This window comes from Lissotriton helveticus, chromosome 2_1 (assembly GCF_964261635.1).
Source record: "Lissotriton helveticus chromosome 2_1, aLisHel1.1, whole genome shotgun sequence".
NCBI classification, from domain to species: domain Eukaryota; kingdom Metazoa; phylum Chordata; class Amphibia; order Caudata; family Salamandridae; genus Lissotriton; species Lissotriton helveticus.
This window is the reverse complement of record NC_136059.1, coordinates 896,456,863-896,475,766: the sequence shown is the minus strand read 5'-3', so window position 1 is coordinate 896,475,766 and position 18,904 is coordinate 896,456,863.

Here is an 18,904-nt window from a genome sequence, read left to right as displayed (position 1 = left end):
GGTAAATGCAAGCTAATGGTTTATCTGAAATTAACAGGGGCTTCTGCGCAGGATGTTTCACGGTAGAGACCTTCATCTTCTGGCATATTTCACATTCCAAAACATAGTTTCGGGTTTGTATCAGTTATATGTGAGTTATTTGAGTGGAAACCCTTTAGGTAACACTGCCCCGCTGCCTTTGTATGTAGCATTGACAGCCAGCATTTTTTTGCTGTCTATTTTCCTTTTTGAACGAGTGATTGCTGCTACGGAAGCCGTTTGCGCAGCTAATTAATTCCCTTCAACGTGATCGCCATCATATTGATGACTTAGCATGTGTATCACGTCAGTGTTTTGTAGTCCTTCTCGCAACTGAACTACTTGTTCCCAAAGCGTTTTATGCTTGATCGTGCCACCTTTTGCATCTTTGAACCTGTTTTGAAGCATATTCTGTAAATATTAATTGTAAGATTGGACACAATAGAAAGAATTGCACACTATAAGTGTGGGGAATTCGGGATCCGTATTTTCAAGTGCCCTTTTGAATGCTTGTAGTTCAGCTCGCTGAGCTGTACAATCTCCTAGAGATTGCGTTTTTGTGACCATAGGTTGGAATTTGCCATCGCGCATACGACCTTTAACGATCGCGTATGCAGCACTATAAGCTTGTTTACCCCATGTAGCGGGTTGTGCTGATGCGTCAGTATAATTTATACATTCATACTGTTCTAGAGGCAGAATTTCAGTAGGCAGAGAACATTCTTGTTCGTATTGTAGAAATGCTTGTGTTTTCAAATAAGGATCAAAAACGTATTCAACATCAGTTGCAGCAAGAGAATAAATAAACCCATTGTATCCATCTTGGATGTAAAGCTTTAGCATTTGGAATGCTCGCTTTTGTTACTGCCTCTAAGGCAGGTACGGGTATCACGACCATCGTGCGTTTCCCCTGTGCAAGGGCTCTTTCTTTTGCTACAGCGGTTTGAACACTGTCAGAATTTTTTCTGTAGAAGTGAATTTAATTTCTGCTTGTGTGTACATGTGTGATTTGTATGCAATTGATTCTTTTTCACCTTCATTAAAAGTTAAGTAGGTGAATCCGCATTGACCCGGAATTATTCGGATCACTAAGTTGCGTACGTTTAGGCGTGTTTGTAAATGTTTTGTTGCTAACATGTCTGTTTGGAGTGAACACAAAATTTCTGTGTGTTCTTTTTTCCAACTTACTGTTTTAAAATCAGGTTTGATTAATTCGCGGAGAGGTTTAACCCTTTCTGCGTAGTTTAGAATGTAACTTCTTCTGAAATTCAGGAAACCTTTTTGAAGTGTTTTTGGAGGTTGGAGCAGCGCCCACTTTTCTAAAAAGTTGGCTGCCAGGCTTTGGCCTTCACTTGATAATTCATATCCTAGAAAAAAGGACGTTGAGATTAGCAATTCTCGATTTCTTAAAATTGAATTTGTACCCTTCAGAGAAGCCCAGTATAATGGTGTTCACCCTGTTCAAGTGCCTATCCAAGTCATCGTCTGTCAGATAGATATCATCAACATATGACAATGCCTCGTCATCATAAGTTTGTAGTAACTCTCTTACCCTTGCTGAGAATAACCCAGGACTATTCTTAAATCTTTGAGGGAGACGACAGAAGTGACGCTGAGTCCCCATTATTACTTTTAGATGCAATGTTTTGACAAAAGAAACCGTTAGAAATGTCTAATGTGGTTTTATATTTTTTACGCACAATGTTATTCATAATTGCTGTACTGTGTGCATTTTGCACTGCAAATGATTTGGAACAAGAGTTTAGATGTCTATAATCGAAAAGTAGACGATATATATTGTCTGGTTTGGAAACAGGAAACACAGAATTGTTCATTGATGAGGTGCATGTTTCAATCACCCCCTGGTATTCAAGTTGATCTAAGATCTCCCTGACCTGTTGTTTAGCTTCTTGCTTAACTGGGTACTGCCTTTGTGCAGTTGGTTGATTTTTTAATTGTATTTTATGGTGAGGAGAATCCTCATCCCATCCTACATGATTTTTGTATAATGCTGGAGTTCGGGTGACTACTCATTTCCTGGCATAAGTATTATGTATTGGAATATGGTTGGAGAAGGCTTGCATAATGATGTCTTCGCCATGTGGGCATTGCCTGACAAATTCTGGTGGCCAGTCTTGTTCAGCCAGTAGTATGTCATAACCCTTAGAAAGTCGCTCCCAAAAGAGTGCTTTCACTTTTCTAGGTATGTCTCCCTCCATCCGGAGTGTTATTTCATATAACCTATGTGGAGAGCTAACCCTGGTATCTGCAGTTTCAACTTGAATGTCTTCATTCAAGTCCACTGTCTCCAGAAGACCCTTCAGGTGCTGGCGAGCTATTGTTACTTCTGCTGCGCTGTCCAACATTGTCTGAGCCCATTCTCCGCTCTTGAGTTGTGTCCTCAAGATCCTCGGCATGTCTGATTTTTAGACCTGCTACCTTCTTTTTGGTAAATTGAGGTTTTTTGTTCTTCTGAACGTGTTGATTGTCTTTGGACTTCACGCGTTCTTCCTTGTTTTCTGACCGTCCTCTTCTTTCGGATTTCTGTGACGAAGTCTGAGAAGTACGAGAGGAACGTGTATCAGTATCTTGATATCTATCAGGTTTCTCAAATTATCCCTATTCCCGAGGTTTTACCTCCTTTCGGAGGGCTCCTTTTGGGTCAGACCTACCTCGGGAATGAGAACGCTTCTCTTTAGAAGTTTGTTTGCTATTTTCCCACATCTTTTTAGAAGGAGTAAGAGCGTTTTTAGAAAATACTTTTTCAGGACTTTCAGACAGTTGTGGTTTAACTGTATAATTCTATTAATCTTTGTATATTACTAAGTAATTCATCGTCCGACATTGCTTCAATGTCAGGGTCAGGTGTGTAGCCGGCTAAGGCCGACCATGTCGCTCCTGGTCTACCTAGTGGACCGAGCCTGATAATGTGATTTAAATGTTTTAGGGCGCCTTTAAACCAGAGCTCGTGCTCCTGGTAAGTGAGTGGAATTTCAATATCCTTGAAAGGAATATATTCCTCTGGTGGATCATCATCTTTGTAGAAGTGAAACATACGTGTTACTGAATTTGCTTCTGGGAAGACTATCCATGAATAGAATACCTCTGTCTGGTGATATTCATGTGGCTCTATCCCAAAAACTGCTCTACCACCTCTTGATGATAGGCCATGTTTTATAAGTTTTATAGTGATGGCTTTCCTTACATTTTGAGGAATTATTACAGCATTTGCATCAGTTTCTTGAAAACCTGTATAGTTAAAAGCTGCATCTGCTGCATCGGCCGCAGCTCCACCGGTTTCGGTGTTGTTATCCCAGTGTAGGGCCATTTTGATTAATGAAAATGTCAGAGTAAGTTTCAAGGGAACAAAGATAAGGTACACAATATTTTGGAACACTGTATTCTTCAACGTTGAACAAACCAAAAAGCTAACACATAAGATTTTTTGTCCTACTCTGCTATGGCGATATTATCCCTTACCCACTCCAGACGTCTATTGGAGTATTATGGGAAAAGGGGTCTCTGAGAAAATCACGACTGAGTTACTTCAGTATCTAGCGTTAAATTAGTGCTTTACCAAATCGTTGGGCGCCATGTAGTGTAGTTCCTATATCCCTAATAGGTTCTGCGCATTGGAATAACATACACTATAGATTTGACATAGGACTGAGGTCAGTATGTCTCTATCGAATATATTAAACTTAATTTTGTGTGCCAGCTAACTCAGAGGTCACTAGAAACTTTCTCGAATAAACAAGAAGGGATTAGTCTCTGACAACTGCATAAACATGACAACATTGTTTCCCTTAGACTCGAAACAATATCTTCAGAGTCGTGGAAACAACAGATAACTATTTCACTCAGTCAATCATGCATGCTTCGTTTCTACAGAGCTGCATAGAAATAGAGAGATGGGCGCTTCAATAAAAGGGGTTTAATGAACAGTCTTATTTCTCATGCAAGAGATGTGAATTGCTACAATCGGTAGACAGAATGCAAAGTATAATGCATACAGCGTAAACAGTAATATAAAATAATACTGTAATAGCATTGTCTGTTGCTATGACATATATAAAAATACATACATAAATAATACAGTCTAAAATACTCAACTGGTCATTCTAAAATACGCCTACCCCAGTGTACCTAACCTGGGTCTAGTACGAGGGAAGAAGTAGGTGCTGCCTTAGCATAAGTTTAAGTTCTGCCAAGAATTACCAAAGGTTTCTCTAGGTTCTAATCAGCTCCATACCTTATAATGACAGAGGTTGGTACCTCTTTCTCGGGACTCGATTTCCCAACACCCTGAGGGGAGTCAGAACCACTGGAGGTGGATTCTCGGCAGGAGGATGACAGCGTTTAGTCAGTGCGTCAGCTGGGGAGTTGGCTTTCTTCGGTACTTGCAATGGCGAGCTGCGTCGTGCAAGTAGGTAGTTGAACTGCACTGAACCACACGGTGCTTTGCCATAGCAAGTGAAGGTATATTTATACCTTGAAGGTGTTTAGGAATGCCGGTATTGACGTAAAAGTCATGCATATGAATGTCATGAGTGAACCCTAAGGAATAGATGTTCATGCATAATAAATGTGTTCTTTGGAGAAATCAATATCCAAGCCAGGGGAAGTCCCTAACGGCTTATGAGTCTGGTTTTCCAAGAACTCGTTGTGACATAAATGAATGGATGGAATTAGCCATTCCTGCATTTGGGTACCATGGACTATGCCTAACTAAGGACTGGATTTCTATGCCTATATAAGGGCAATGTGAATCGAGAAATTCATACAGAATCTAAATCGATACACAACAGTACTCTCTAGCAGCCCGTCAGTTCCCCCCAATATGGATCCTCTGCTGCCTCTCTCAATTGTCTGACAAGGGCCGCCACCCACCTCAACTCAGTTCTCCTTGCCGCTGTATGAGGACATCTGGAAGGCAGTTGTTGTAAGATAATGGCAGCCTATACCAGGACCTTTCAGCCAGCACTTAATACGAAGTCCTCTAGGTAGTGCCCCCAATAATTGGCACGTGTTGCCCCATACGCCACCGCTTAATTCAGGCACTCTGTTCATCACCACCCCCTTTTCTGAATCATTTTGTCCACCATAAGCGTGGAAGGGTATACTCAGATGTGAGTCCCTTGCTCATTGCACCATCAGGATTCAAGCAAGCCGGGCCGACGACGCCTGAAATGGCAGAAACCGGTCCCCGGAAGCTTGTTTCCTTCCCAGTATAAGAATTGGCTTGGTAGTTTGGTTTGCCCTGTTCCCATCATGCACTGGGACAGGAATGGACTAATTTGCATATAGCCAAGTTCTGAGCTGGGATGGTGCAGTGAGCTAAAAAACGGTGATGGATCAAGCCCTGATCTTTGGACTGGGTAAGAGTGGTCTGCTTAATTCAGGCACTCTGTTCATCACCACCCCCTTTTCTGAATCATTTTGTCCACCATAAGCGTGGAAGGGTATACTCAGATGTGAGTCCCTTGCTCATTGCACCATCAGGATTCAAGCAAGCCGGGCCGACGACGCCTGAAATGGCAGAAACCGGTCCCCGGAAGCTTGTTTCCTTCCCAGTATAAGAATTGGCTTCGTAGTTTGGTTTGCCCTGTTCCCATCATGCACTGGGACAGGAATGGACTAATTTGCATATAGCCAAGTTCTGAGCTGGGATGGTGCAGTGAGCTAAAAAACGGTGATGGATCAAGCCCTGATCTTTGGACTGGGTAAGAGTGGTCTGCTTAATTCAGGCACTCTGTTCATCACCACCCCCTTTTCTGAATCATTTTTTCCACCATAAGCGTGGAAGGGTATACTCAGATGTGAGTCCCTTGCTCATTGCACCATCAGGATTCAAGCAAGCCGGGCCGACGACGCCTGAAATGGCAGAAACCGGTCCCCGGAAGCTTGTTTCCTTCCCAGTATAAGAATTGGCTTGGTAGTTTGGTTTGCCCTGTTCCCATCATGCACTGGGACAGGAATGGACTAATTTGCATATAGCCAAGTTCTGAGCTGAGATGGTGCAGTGAGCTAAAAAACGGTGATGGATCAAGCCCTGATCTTTGGACTGGGTAAGAGTGGTCTGCTTAATTCAGGCACTCTGTTCATCACCACCCCCTTTTCTGAATCATTTTGTCCACCATAAGCGTGGAAGGGTATACTCAGATGTGAGTCCCTTGCTCATTGCACCATCAGGATTCAAGCAAGCCGGGCCGACGATGCCTGAAATGGCAGAAACCGGTCCCCGGAAGCTTGTTTCCTTCCCAGTATAAGAATTGGCTTGGTAGTTTGGTTTGCCCTGTTCCCATCATGCACTGGGACAGGAATGGACTAATTTGCATATAGCCAAGTTCTGAGCTGGGATGGTGCAGTGAGCTAAAAAACGGTGATGGATCAAGCCCTGATCTTTGGACTGGGTAAGAGTGGTCTGCTTAATTCAGGCACTCTGTTCATCACCACCCCCTTTTCTGAATCATTTTGTCCACCATAAGCGTGGAAGGGTATACTCAGATGTGAGTCCCTTGCTCATTGCACCATCAGGATTCAAGCAAGCCGGGCCGACGACGCCTGAAATGGCAGAAACCGGTCCCCGGAAGCTTGTTTCCTTCCCAGTATAAGAATTGGCTTGGTAGTTTGGTTTGCCCTGTTCCCATCATGCACTGGGACAGGAATGGACTAATTTGCATATAGCCAAGTTCTGAGCTGGGATGGTGCAGTGAGCTAAAAATCGGTGATGGATCAAGCCCTGATCTTTGGACTGGGTAAGAGTGGTCTGCTTAATTCAGGCACTCTGTTCATCACCACCCCCTTTTCTGAATCATTTTGTCCACCATAAGCGTGGAAGGGTATACTCAGATGTGAGTCCCTTGCTCATTGCACCATCAGGATTCAAGCAAGCCGGGCCGACGACGCCTGAAATGGCAGAAACCGGTCCCCGGAAGCTTGTTTCCTTCCCAGTATAAGAATTGGCCTGGTAGTTTGGTTTGCCCTGTTCCCATCATGCACTGGGACAGGAATGGACTAATTTGCATATAGCCAAGTTCTGAGCTGGGATGGTGCAGTGAGCTAAAAAACGGTGATGGATCAAGCCCTGATCTTTGGACTGGGTAAGAGTGGTCTGCTTAATTCAGGCACTCTGTTCATCACCACCCCCTTTTCTGAACCATACGCCACCGCAGCATCACTCAATCCTCATTCTCCACCTGCCGACAGCCCGTTACTTCCGCAATCAAATATGTTTTCCAGGAGGTGAGGGGGACAGATCGTCAATGATCAATAGTATCTGCCACACAATTAAGGCCTCACCTCAGTAACCAAGCTGTTGTGGGTTGACTCTTGAGCGACGCGGCGGGCCTCAGCCCCCAGGCTGCTCACTGTCTACATCACCCACCCCCCCACCCCAGTGGGGCCGCTGGGCATTCACCATGGTCTCAAATAAATTAAGTGGGAGGTTCCTGGTAGGCCACTTTGTGTGGGCCACAGTAGTAGTGCCACCAAAGCCCTAGCGCAGTCTCTTACTCATTGTTGGCCTTCATGTCCATTCACTGTGCAGGCACTGGCTGTGGCCTGCCCTCCGGATGCACTCCAAGCACCCCACTCGTATTGTGCCACTGCCACACCGCTCCCCTTCCGCACTGTCTCTCCTATGTGAGCAAAGGCTCAGGGATAGTCAGCTGCTTTCTCGGTCTCCACCCGAGCTCCCCTCCACACTTCACTATTCCTCCCAACGCGGTTTCTGGGGCACCGGGTCCTCTTCAATGCAACAACTGCGATCATAATGACAGCGGCTGTCGTGGGCTTACACCAACCTCAGGGAGTGTACACACCCATTTCCGGGGGTGCACAATCACTGCCACCGCCAGTCTTCACTTCGTGGTTAGGTCCAGCGTCGTATCAGACCCAGCGGTTCCAGTTTTTTGGGTCCATAGCTGAGCTAGGTTTGTTTGGGCACAACTACAGCACCCTGCATGCAGATCATGTAGTGGATAGTATGGGGTGTCTGAGTGGATCGCAGGAGCTGTGCTACTGTGCGAATATCTTGAACAGCTGTTGGCCACACCCCCGGAGGCTACGATTTTCAAATGACACAAACAAAAGCCAATCCAAAGTGATAGGAGGAGTCAAACCCTACAAAGTACATACAACAGCTCGCCTGGCAGGGCAAGTGCTGTCTAGTCTGACCCTAAAAGTAGGCTATGTAATTTTAACTTTTGCATGTCTTGGTGGTGAAAAACTCTTAAATTCATTTTTCACTACTGCAAGGCCTGCATCTTCCATTGGATAATATTGGAGTTACCTTATTACATTTAGTACACTGTAACTTCTAAATGGGGACAGTTAAACAATTCATGTATGGTATCTTTGGAATGGTATTGAAAAATACTCTTTTAGGGTAAAGTCTGATTTTTGGTTACCATTCTGAAAATTCCACATTTAGTAAGTTGGCATTTTCCTGCTTGTAGCTGGTCTCTGGGTCACATGGCTAGATGTAGTTGGCAGTTGGTCTTTGTGTCCATACCGCCTGTAGTTAGTCTGAAGCCCGGGCAGGGGAGGCAGGGAACCTGTGCATTTCAAAGGGAAACATTGAGAAATTTCTCTCATTTCAAAGAAGGCACCAAGTATATATGTGGGACTTCAGACACCAACTCTTCAGAACTGTGGAACACTGCCTGAAAGAAGGACTGCTGTCCTGCTGCAGTGACTGTCACTCTGTGTGACTGCTCCCCTAAAGGTCTGCCTGTCCTATGCTGACGTGCTATCCTGCTGCCCTCCTGCCTGGGTGAAAAGGACTGGACCTGAATCCTGTACCCAGAACCACTTAAGTGGCTCCAAGGACCAAGACTCTTGTAACTAACACCTAGACTCCGCAACTGTGACTCCTCCCCTGTCAAGTGCTGCCACCCCAGTCCTGGACCCTTGGATGTGGGCCTGAAGTTGCTCTGCCAGCTCATCTGTGGATCCAGCAGAACTGACACATCTCCTCTACTGTGCGGCGCAACTCTAAGCAGAACTGTTGCATTGGCTCTGCTGCGTGGACTTTTCCCAGCACCAGGACTCTGCAGCCTACAGCTCCTCGGAACTGATGCATTTCTTCTTCTGCGCAACGCTTCTTTGACACACACTCTGAATGAGACACCATCCATGATGTAATCCTCAACGATAGTAGCCCCACAGCTCATTGGAACCGATGCTTCGCCTCGGTTGCACAAAGCATCCTTGACATGGGCCATCGCAACACTCAACAACCAGGATTTAAGGTACTCATGTTCAGTGGGCCTAACTGGTTCCCTGTAGTTGGCCCATGCTCCAGTTATCCCCATTGGCTCTTTGTGCTTTTGGCTCTATTTTCACTTAAATCTTTAAAATGTATATCTCTGGTTCCACTGATTGAAGTTTTGTTGTTTCCGTCTTGGTGTATTTATTCAAATTTACTTTTGAAACCTTTATTTGTGCAATTAAAACCATTGCAATTATGAAATAGAAGAAAAGAGCGACACATGTATTTCAATTCATATAGACATTGGCTGCAGCCATAAAACCAACTAAAAACTAGAATTGCAAAGTGCATTACATCAACGTTAAAATTATTATGCAGCTAAAGGCTAAAACACATTTTACTGTGATTTCAGAACATCAAGCCAAACACAGATTGCTTTAGTCTGTGTTATCCTCCCCAATTAAAAATAAACTTGGGCCTGATTACGAGTTCAGCGGTCCATCGGACCCCCAAATTCATGGTGGAGGTGCAGTGGCAGTTGGATACCGCTGCACCAGTGGTCTGAACACTGTATCAGGAGTACAGCAGTCAGACCATTTTGGGACCGCCGCAACTGCTAGGGATCTGTGATCCCTGGCTGTCCCACTGCGTTGTGAGGCCGCAATGTGTTTCATGGTGCCTCTGCAGCGCCGCCAAGCATATTACTAGTTTCCTCACTGTGACCCTATCCACGGCGGTGAGCCCACCAAGGAAAGGGTTGCTGTGTGGTAACTCTGGGGGCCCCTTGCAGTGCCTCCTTTTTCGCTGTGAAGAGGGGTGCATGCAGAGGGGCACATGTTGTGCCTCCCTGTATGTGTGCTTTTCAGTCCGTGCAGGAATGAGCTTCGGCACTACCATTGCGATGCCTTTTTGAAAAGCACCGCTGTGAGAATGCTAAAGGACCACCCACCAGACCATGAGGAAACTGTTTGGTGGTGTGGTACCGGGAGGTGGCGTAGCAGCCCATTCCCACATACCCAAACTCGTAACCGGGCCCTAATGCTACAGAAACATTAGATAAAAAACAACTCTCTCTTGAATTGCAGCAGCCAAAACTATTAACACCTCGCTAAGGGGGCGGGGTGCCACGCGGCGCGCCCTTGCTGGTGACGGAACCGCTCCGTCACCAGCCTCGGTTGAGCTGTGCTCATGACGGAGCGGTTCCGTTATGGCCCCGCCCGCTTAATAGAACGTGCCGCGCAAGCGCAAAATCAACGCCGCGCAGGCGCGTCGAGCGGGCCATGACGGAACCGCTCCGTCATCAGCACAGCGCTACCGCGGCTGATGATGGAGCGGTTCCATCATCAGCACAGAAGTGGTTAAAACATTTAAAAGGGAAAAAGTGCTTGTCAATACAGAAGATTAAATAAACATCTCTTGTCCTCGGGTTAATCGGCAATGACTTGAAAATTTGTGCCAATTCGCAATATTGACTTCAGTCAAGCCAGTTCAGACTAGTGCAGTGTAAACATTCAATTTGAAAACATACCAGCCATTAGTCACAACAACTAAAACTATGCAAAAACATGTGGCAGGGAGATAGTACTTATCAGCCCAGAAGGTTAGGCGGTCTTCTCTTGTTGTCAGCCCAATCAGCAGTCGTTATTAACTAGTTTGTGCAAATGTACTTCCAATTCATCCAGTGGTCCTAATGACTCGATTCACTCCTGAATATTACAAATTAAAATATACTCTATTTTTCTTCTCTGGTGTGGGATCATTTTGAGGGGGTGTTTTCACTTTGAAGTGTTGCACAGATATTTGACACATTGTCTCTGAATTAAGTCTGACCGCTCTGTGCCAAGCTGCCCGAGAGTTGAACACAGGTTAATTTAGGGTTTGCTTGTGACTTCAACCTGACATGGCTTGCAGTTCCTGCTTGAGTAGGGTTTCTCTGCCCTCAACCAGTAACCCAAGTACTTACACAATACATGACAGTCACCTTTGGGCGGCGGCATGTTTTCGTTTTTTGTTTTTGTTTTTGTGTCATTTGCTTGCAGCAAAACCCTTTTTTTGAAAATATAACGACTGCACCAGTGCTGGTATTGCCATTGCTTGTTTGACATTGTGTCGAAGCCATGTGGTGGTAGTGTTCTGATAAAAAGCCACTTACAGTTGCTTCCTTGTGGGGATGTTCTAAAGCACATCCCCATTCGTTTAAAAATGGTTCCACCATAATCCAAAGTAGTTCAGGATTGTTTGTTTGTATCAATGCTTTTTAACAGTACAACCATTTCTTTACAGTATTCAAAAATTTCTAGCTACATATTCATAATTTGTCTTCCCGGTAGGCTTCCATCACATTTACAGTGTCCAGAATAGAACAACTAGTTTTTCCAAAATCGAAGTTTGATAGAATTTTTGGAATGTTGTTCTAGATTAAAGTGTTATTATGTATATATGTATGTATATGGTATTTCAATATCACAAATTTAGCCAAAATGAACCTGAGCACTGTACAGGCTAATGCCTGCTTCCCTCGAAACCTTCCCAAATAAGACACATTTTTTCCCAAAGCCACGCCCATGCCTTTAATAGATACAGGCTGCTTCTACAGAAAAGGTGTTCTCCACTTGCAGGGATCAATTTCTGCTGTCTCTTTCAGGCCTTCATACCTGCATTCAAAGTAAATCCCAGCGGTTCAAAAAGTGTAACCTGCCTCATTACTGTTCATTAGACAGATTTGTTTGCAACCCCCTGTGACTGGGCAATTGGCTACACGACCTATAAACACGCAGATCACATTGCGAACTGCATTTGCAAACCAATTTCTTTGTGAAATGCACATCCCTGGTTTGCTAAAAGGAATCGTATATCTCACCCATTGCTCCTTTTGGTGGGAGCCAGACACCAATTACATCCCTCATTACGAATGGATCAGAGGAGTCCCTGTTATTTTCCCACCCCTGGAGTTTCCCTTACCGAGGTCCTGGTAATTACAGAGGTGGGACAGTGAGGAGGATTTCATGTTTCTGGGGAATAATATGCAGGATTTGTGTTTCCGGCGCATATTCCCACAGCGTTTTCACCAATGGTTCACATAGAGATATTGGCTGCTTTTAGCTTCCAAAATAGCTATATGAAACAAACAAAACTTATAATTCCAATGGGCCAAGTAACTCTTGCTACTGGGCCCTTTGGAATTTTGGCTCACTCATAATGAGCACCAAAATAGCATCAACTTGTGATAAGTAGGTCGCCAATCGTTTTGGAAACATAATTGTACCCTAGGAAAAAGTTAGGGTTCTGGCTGGATGTGTATCTCTCGATGCATTGCCTTGTAAAATATGCAGTGTCTATTACTATTTTTCTCATAACATGAGTGATACAACTGTTGAACATAGTCAGGCAGCAATTAGAAGCCTCATCAGTGGATCCATAATAATTTCAAGGATGGATTGGTAAAGTGTGCTATGTTTTGGGATTACTAAAAGCAGGCTAACATTACTTCAAAATGTGCACAACATGTAGAGGTACAAGTAGTAGTCAAGTTAAGAAAATAACTTCTTAGGGGCAAGAAAAGTCTAGTAGAGTAAAAATTCAAATTTAAATGCATTTGCCTTCTTCATAAATACAGGATCTGGCTACATTGGTTACTTGAGTTTTAAGAGAAAGCTCCAAATTAATGGTAATCCCTAGATTCTGTACTCATTTTGATGAGGCTGGACATGCTCAGGTTTCTTAGTGTCAACTCTTTATACTGATCTCTTAGGGACAATTATTGGCTAACAAAATTACGGTTTAAGACAGATTTAATTTCAAGAATTGTTTTGATATTCATCACTTAGTGTAGTAAAATAATTTCTGTAAATTGTTGCAAGGAGAGGTGTATGAAACTTGTGCTTTCTTCAGGAGGAACACACATTGTGTCACCAGCATATACGTAAAACAAGCATTGAAATGCAATAGGTCTTAAATTAGCTTGTGTTAGAGCTATTGGCATTGTAAATGACAATGTTTTTTACCTATGTGGTATGCAGTGTATGTATGTGGTGTTTAGTGGAATTATGTGGTCTGAATTGTAATTATTAGTTGTTGAATTGTATGGAGTTGATTTTTGTAGCAGAATTAGGTGACATGGTGTGTACTGGAATTATGTGGCTAGTAATTATGTGGTATTGAGTGTAATGAAATTATGAGGAGTGGGATTGTGTGCTATGGAGTGGAAATATGTGGAATGGTATTTTGTGTTGTGGAGTGGTATGTAGTGGAGTTTAAATATGTGGTGTGCTGTTGAATTTTGTGGCTTGATGTGGAATTTTGTGGTGTGGATGGGATGTATGTAGTGTGTTGGTGAGTTCAATTATGTGGTTTGGTGTAGAATTATGTGGTGTGGATTGGAAATGTGAGGAGTTGAATTGCGTGGCGTGGAACTGTGTGGAGATCTTTGCCTTTTTGTGATGCAAAAAACAAATAGGAGCTAAGCTCCATATCTGTGTCTTTGGGTGTTAAAAGAAGAAAAACTGATGTCAGGAGACATAAATTGAGCCTTAATGGGGCTCCTTGTCATCACGTTTATGGGCAGGATTGAGTAGCGATTGAGGCAAAAGGTGCCACCTACCAGAGGAATGAAGGTATTGCAAGAGTTACCACAGAAAGAATGACACATGTGGTCCCACTTATCAGAGGAGAGAATCTATTACAAGAAGCTTGCAGAGATTCACAAGCAAAATCACCAAAAGCCAGAATGATAGACTACTGCAAAATGGTATCGCAGTATGACTGGTATTTATCATACCTTCTCAGGGCTGGCTGCACACTGCTCCTAGAGGACTCTGTTTTATGGCATTTATTTAAGGAAGTACCATTAGTCTGCCACAGTGGTGAACTCCAATAATCTAAGAATTGCAGCTAAATCACCCTGGGTTGACTTTGTAGGCTGCCTTCTATGGTAGCATATCAGTTATTGCTAAAGCTGCAACATAATTTTATGCTTGGGCCGTGCATGAGACACCTGCATTTAGTGGAAAACGTTACTGCTTGGTGTATACTATTAAACCTTTTCTGCCTTTGGGAATCATAGTTTTCGCAGCTCCAGAGATAAGAATTGTTGTACCTAAAAAAATCTCTCCATGGTTGTGGGACTCAGCTGCGGCTGCTAATACCACATCAATGCAACAACACCTTATTTCAAAATTGAAACCCAATTCATGTTCGAACAAGCCTCAAACCCTTAGCACCTTGAGCAGTACCATGCAAATTTGCGTGCTTGGATCATGAAGGTGTCGTAGAGTGAGATCAAGGAATCATTTGTTGAGTGTTTAGACTCAAAATGCTGGTTCAGGGAAGAATTTGCAAGGGATGTGGTCAGCCCCAAGGGAAAAATGTGGTTAGGGTGGGCATATGTGTTACCATGGCAGTTCATAAGCACAATATGCAGTTACCCTGAAAAAATGTATACATTCACAAATAGCAGTTAGAACATCAAGAGAACATGATAGATTGTGAGAGGAAAAGCATGGTTCATTCCATGCATCAATTCAACTTTGAAAAACAGAAGTACATCAAATTGCACACACTAATTTGTGAAAACACTCAAACTGATTGCATGGCTTTATATAATATATTAATCGTTTGCCTCTACTGACGTGGGTTTTGGCTGCCACCTCAAACAAGAGACACCACAGAGACATAGATAGACAAGTACACAAGAAGACATGAAAACATACTATTGTTCACCCAGGCATTCATACATGTGCAACTGCAGAGTTACAAATAAACATTGACACATATGCACTTAAGTACACATACACAGATACATACTTGCAAAGTATGTACACACATACACTCAAATCATCACACAGACATAGAAGGAAAGAAGTGCAGAGTGCAGACATATATGCATGGGTACGGAGGAAACATGTACATGCATAAATAATTACCCAACCCAAGATATGCAGTCTGCCTTTTACAACCATGTACTCACATATACACAAGTGCACAAACGTGCTGCATGCATATATACACAAAATGTGGATACACACATGCACACAGTTATATAAAGGCATGCATGCATGTATGCAGAATGTTCACACAGAAAGGTATGCACTCATATTCTCACATACACGTGTACATATACAAGTGAACCCACGTGCAAACATGCAAGTGCAAATACGACATGGGCATATACACATTGCATGATGAGCCCAGATGATGAGCCGTCTGATTAAGGGAAATGCTGCGTTCGTGCTCAGAGTGTGGGGGGAGGGCTCATAACGCGCAGCAGAAGGGGGTAGTAAAACAGGTAGAAGGCAACATTTAAAACAAGCAGTGACGGGCGGACACCATCAATTTAAAAAAAAAGAGTACTCCCCAAATAAGAGATAAAGAAAGCAAGTGTATGGAAACTGTAATTGGCCGGTGCTCCTCAGCCTTGACTGGAAGTGAGGTATCAGCTGCGCAAATGAGTTAGGAGGCAGGAAAGAAAAGTGACACTGGAGGGAACCTATGGTAAGCAGCAGGTGGGAATACAATTTGTATTGAATACAGCAGGTCTTGTAGACAACATATGTGTGCTGCCTAGGCTCAACCTAAAAACACTCGGATTTTTGGAGGGTGTGAGAGAGAGGAGGAAGAAAACTAAAACTTACTAGTCAAAGACATTCCACACAGAGTAACTCCCTCACTTGCCTCATCGACCACGATCCTAGAAAGAAGGAAAGGACAGGGTCACAGGAGAAAGACACTAAAAACAGAAAACAGACATGTACAAAAGGGGGCAGAAAAATTAAAGGAGGAGTTTAAAAAACAGAGACTGAAGAAGGACTGGGTCTCTATACAGAGGATGTTACTGGAGGATAGGTGGCCGGAGGTGGAAGCTATATCCTGAAATGTTTTGGAGGAAGGCAGCGCGAATAGGAGCTGGGTCCCCGGATTCTGTGATAGGAGGGAAGAGGAGACAGAAAGTGATCTGGAGAGTGAGGAGGACACAAATCAGAAAGATGAGTGGCTTGTAGCCTGGTTGTCCCACCAATGAATGCTCCAATGTGCGCCATAGTCCTGGAAGACCATGGCAACCCGGTTGAGTGTCAGTAGGAAGAACACTCAAGTGGGAGACAGGACGGAGTGGGTAACGAGAGGTGACGTTTTCTTGTTTACTTCTATTCAAGTGAATTTTTCCTCCTTGAACAACGGTATCTGACTGAAGAAGTACCTAGCCCAGTACCGGCCAGTAATTGTAGGAGGGAGGGGGTGGATGATACACACATGCACACATACACATACAAACTCACAACCATACATTCACACACAAGTGCACACACACAGACCCACACATCCATTGTCTACACTAATTAGTAAATATTCAAACATACAGGCACGCACCAAACATTAGTTTAAAAAAATCCCACTTACCTGCAGCTCTGCCTCAGAGGTCCCAGAGGCTTGGGACTGCTGCCTTCCCTCATTGGCTGACCCAAGGGCAGCCGTTAAGGGAAGAAAGCAGTCTCTATGTCATCACAGAGTGGGTTTGGCCAGTAAGACTGCTGCCCCCATCCCACTCTGTGATGTAGTGTCACTGATTGACACTCAACCATGGGCGCTTCAGGGCTTAAAACTGAAGCACCCAGGTGTGAGGCAATGAGTGACGCTACCCCTCATCACTGAGGGGGAGGGCCTCATGGACCTTTGCTGAGCTGAAGAAGTCATGTCCACAGGGCTGTGCCATTCTATCCCAGTAAAGTTCAGCTCAGGCAGCCAGGAGCTTGCGCATTTAGCACATGTCTAGCTCCTGGGTGCCTCACCTGAAAATGAACAGTGTCTGTCAGGCTGAGCAAAGGTCAGCCTGACAGACACTGTTCGTGAGGGGCAAATGTTGAGGGGTTTGGCCTCTCAGCCCCAGTGGACTGGCTGTGGCTAATCTAGCCATACTGATGGCAACTGTAATACTTAAGAAAAGGGATGAAAGAAAGTAGAACTAATCTCTGTGCTTGAATTGGAAAGGAGGCCTGTCTACCTGATACCTCCTTACTAACCCTTTTACTATATACACCCCTTCCTCTGTGACCTCATGAAGCAAGGAAAGAGAGATCAAAAGAGATAGAAATCATTAGACGAGATCAGATTAAAATGCCATTAAGAAGATAATAAAGCCTAGCATTTTTGCTTATGTATTTTCCTGAGGGTACGTCAGTGGAGACACAAAGAAAAATGAAGAATTAACTGGAGTATCGACTACATCAATTAGTCTTCTTTTTTTTTAAACAAGTCAGAAATGGGATTATTTTTTGCTGTGTGTTTTAAACAGCTAAATAAAAGTGAAAAAGCTGCCTAGATAGCCTCTTAGGTCTTATTTTAGGCCCACTCCTCTACAAGTGGTGTCAGAAGTGTGATAAAACAGATGGAGGACATGGGTGTTTTTATTCAGAAATGTTCTGAAGGACAACAGAAGCTAGAATGGGCCGTTGAGACATGTATGACTACTTTTCTACAGGTGAGAAAAACATTCCAGAAAATGATACAATCTCACTTGATGCACCTAGAAAAAGTGACTTGGAATCAAGATTCTGCCATTGGCTGACACAGATGTCTAGGACAAAACGTGGTCACACTGCTCTTCCATCAGTGATTCTGCAAAATATGTTCCAGGTGAAGATCCAGATTTTCTTTCAACAATTTTGATAGGTTTGCCCAAGTAGCAACTTGGCCTATTTAGAGATGGGGTCAGTATCTTGGACCACTGCTCACTGACCTGTAGACGGCGTATCAAGCAGCTAACCTCAGAGAACTGACACTCTATTGTGAGAGCTGTATACTGGAATGATGAGGGGTGAGTGACGAAATGTACTGAATAAGATTGCCCCAGCTGAAAGAGATTAGTGGGGCGACTCCCCAGACTTTATATAATAGGGTCAAGAAACTTACAGATTGTAGTTAGCTTGTGTCAGATATGACTATAGAAGAGGAAAATCTTGAGATAATTTATCTAGAACAATTTATGAATTCTTTACAAATGCCAGTTCAAAAGTGAGTAAAACAACACAGCAATATTACTCTAGCCTCTGCTGTGCAAATCGCCCCATTGTTCAACTTTAGTAAGGAAGAAATGACTAATGGCTAAAGGAAAACCAGCTCTGTTTGACCAGGCCCTCTCTGTAGGGTTACCGCCAAACGTTTTACCTTCACCCCTCCTGTTTTCTGAACCTGGTTATTTGGCTCTGCTAACCAGTGCTAAAGTATGAATGCTCGCTCCCTTAAACATGGTAACATTTACTTATGCCCAATTGGCATATTTAGTTTACATGTTAAGTCCCTAGTAAAGTGGTATACCATATATCTAGGGCTGGTAAATTAAATGCTAAAAGTGGGCCTTCCGTTCTTATTGTGACACCCACTGAAGTAGTCCTTTGAAACCATGTCTCAGGTCTACTATTGCAGCCTGTTTGTGCAATTGCAAACTGCCATTTCGATCTGGCAAATAAAACCTTTTTCCAGGCCTAACCCTTCTTTCTAATACATATAAGGCACCCCTAGGGTAGGACCTAAACAGCCTCTAGGTCAGGCTGTGTAGAATAAAAAAAAATGATACTCATGGACCGGTGGATTCTACCGAAGAAGGACTTCCATACTGCCAGAGGACTGACTTGCTAGCTCAGGCCTGCCTCAAATGAAGGAGCCGCAACCTTCATCTCATGA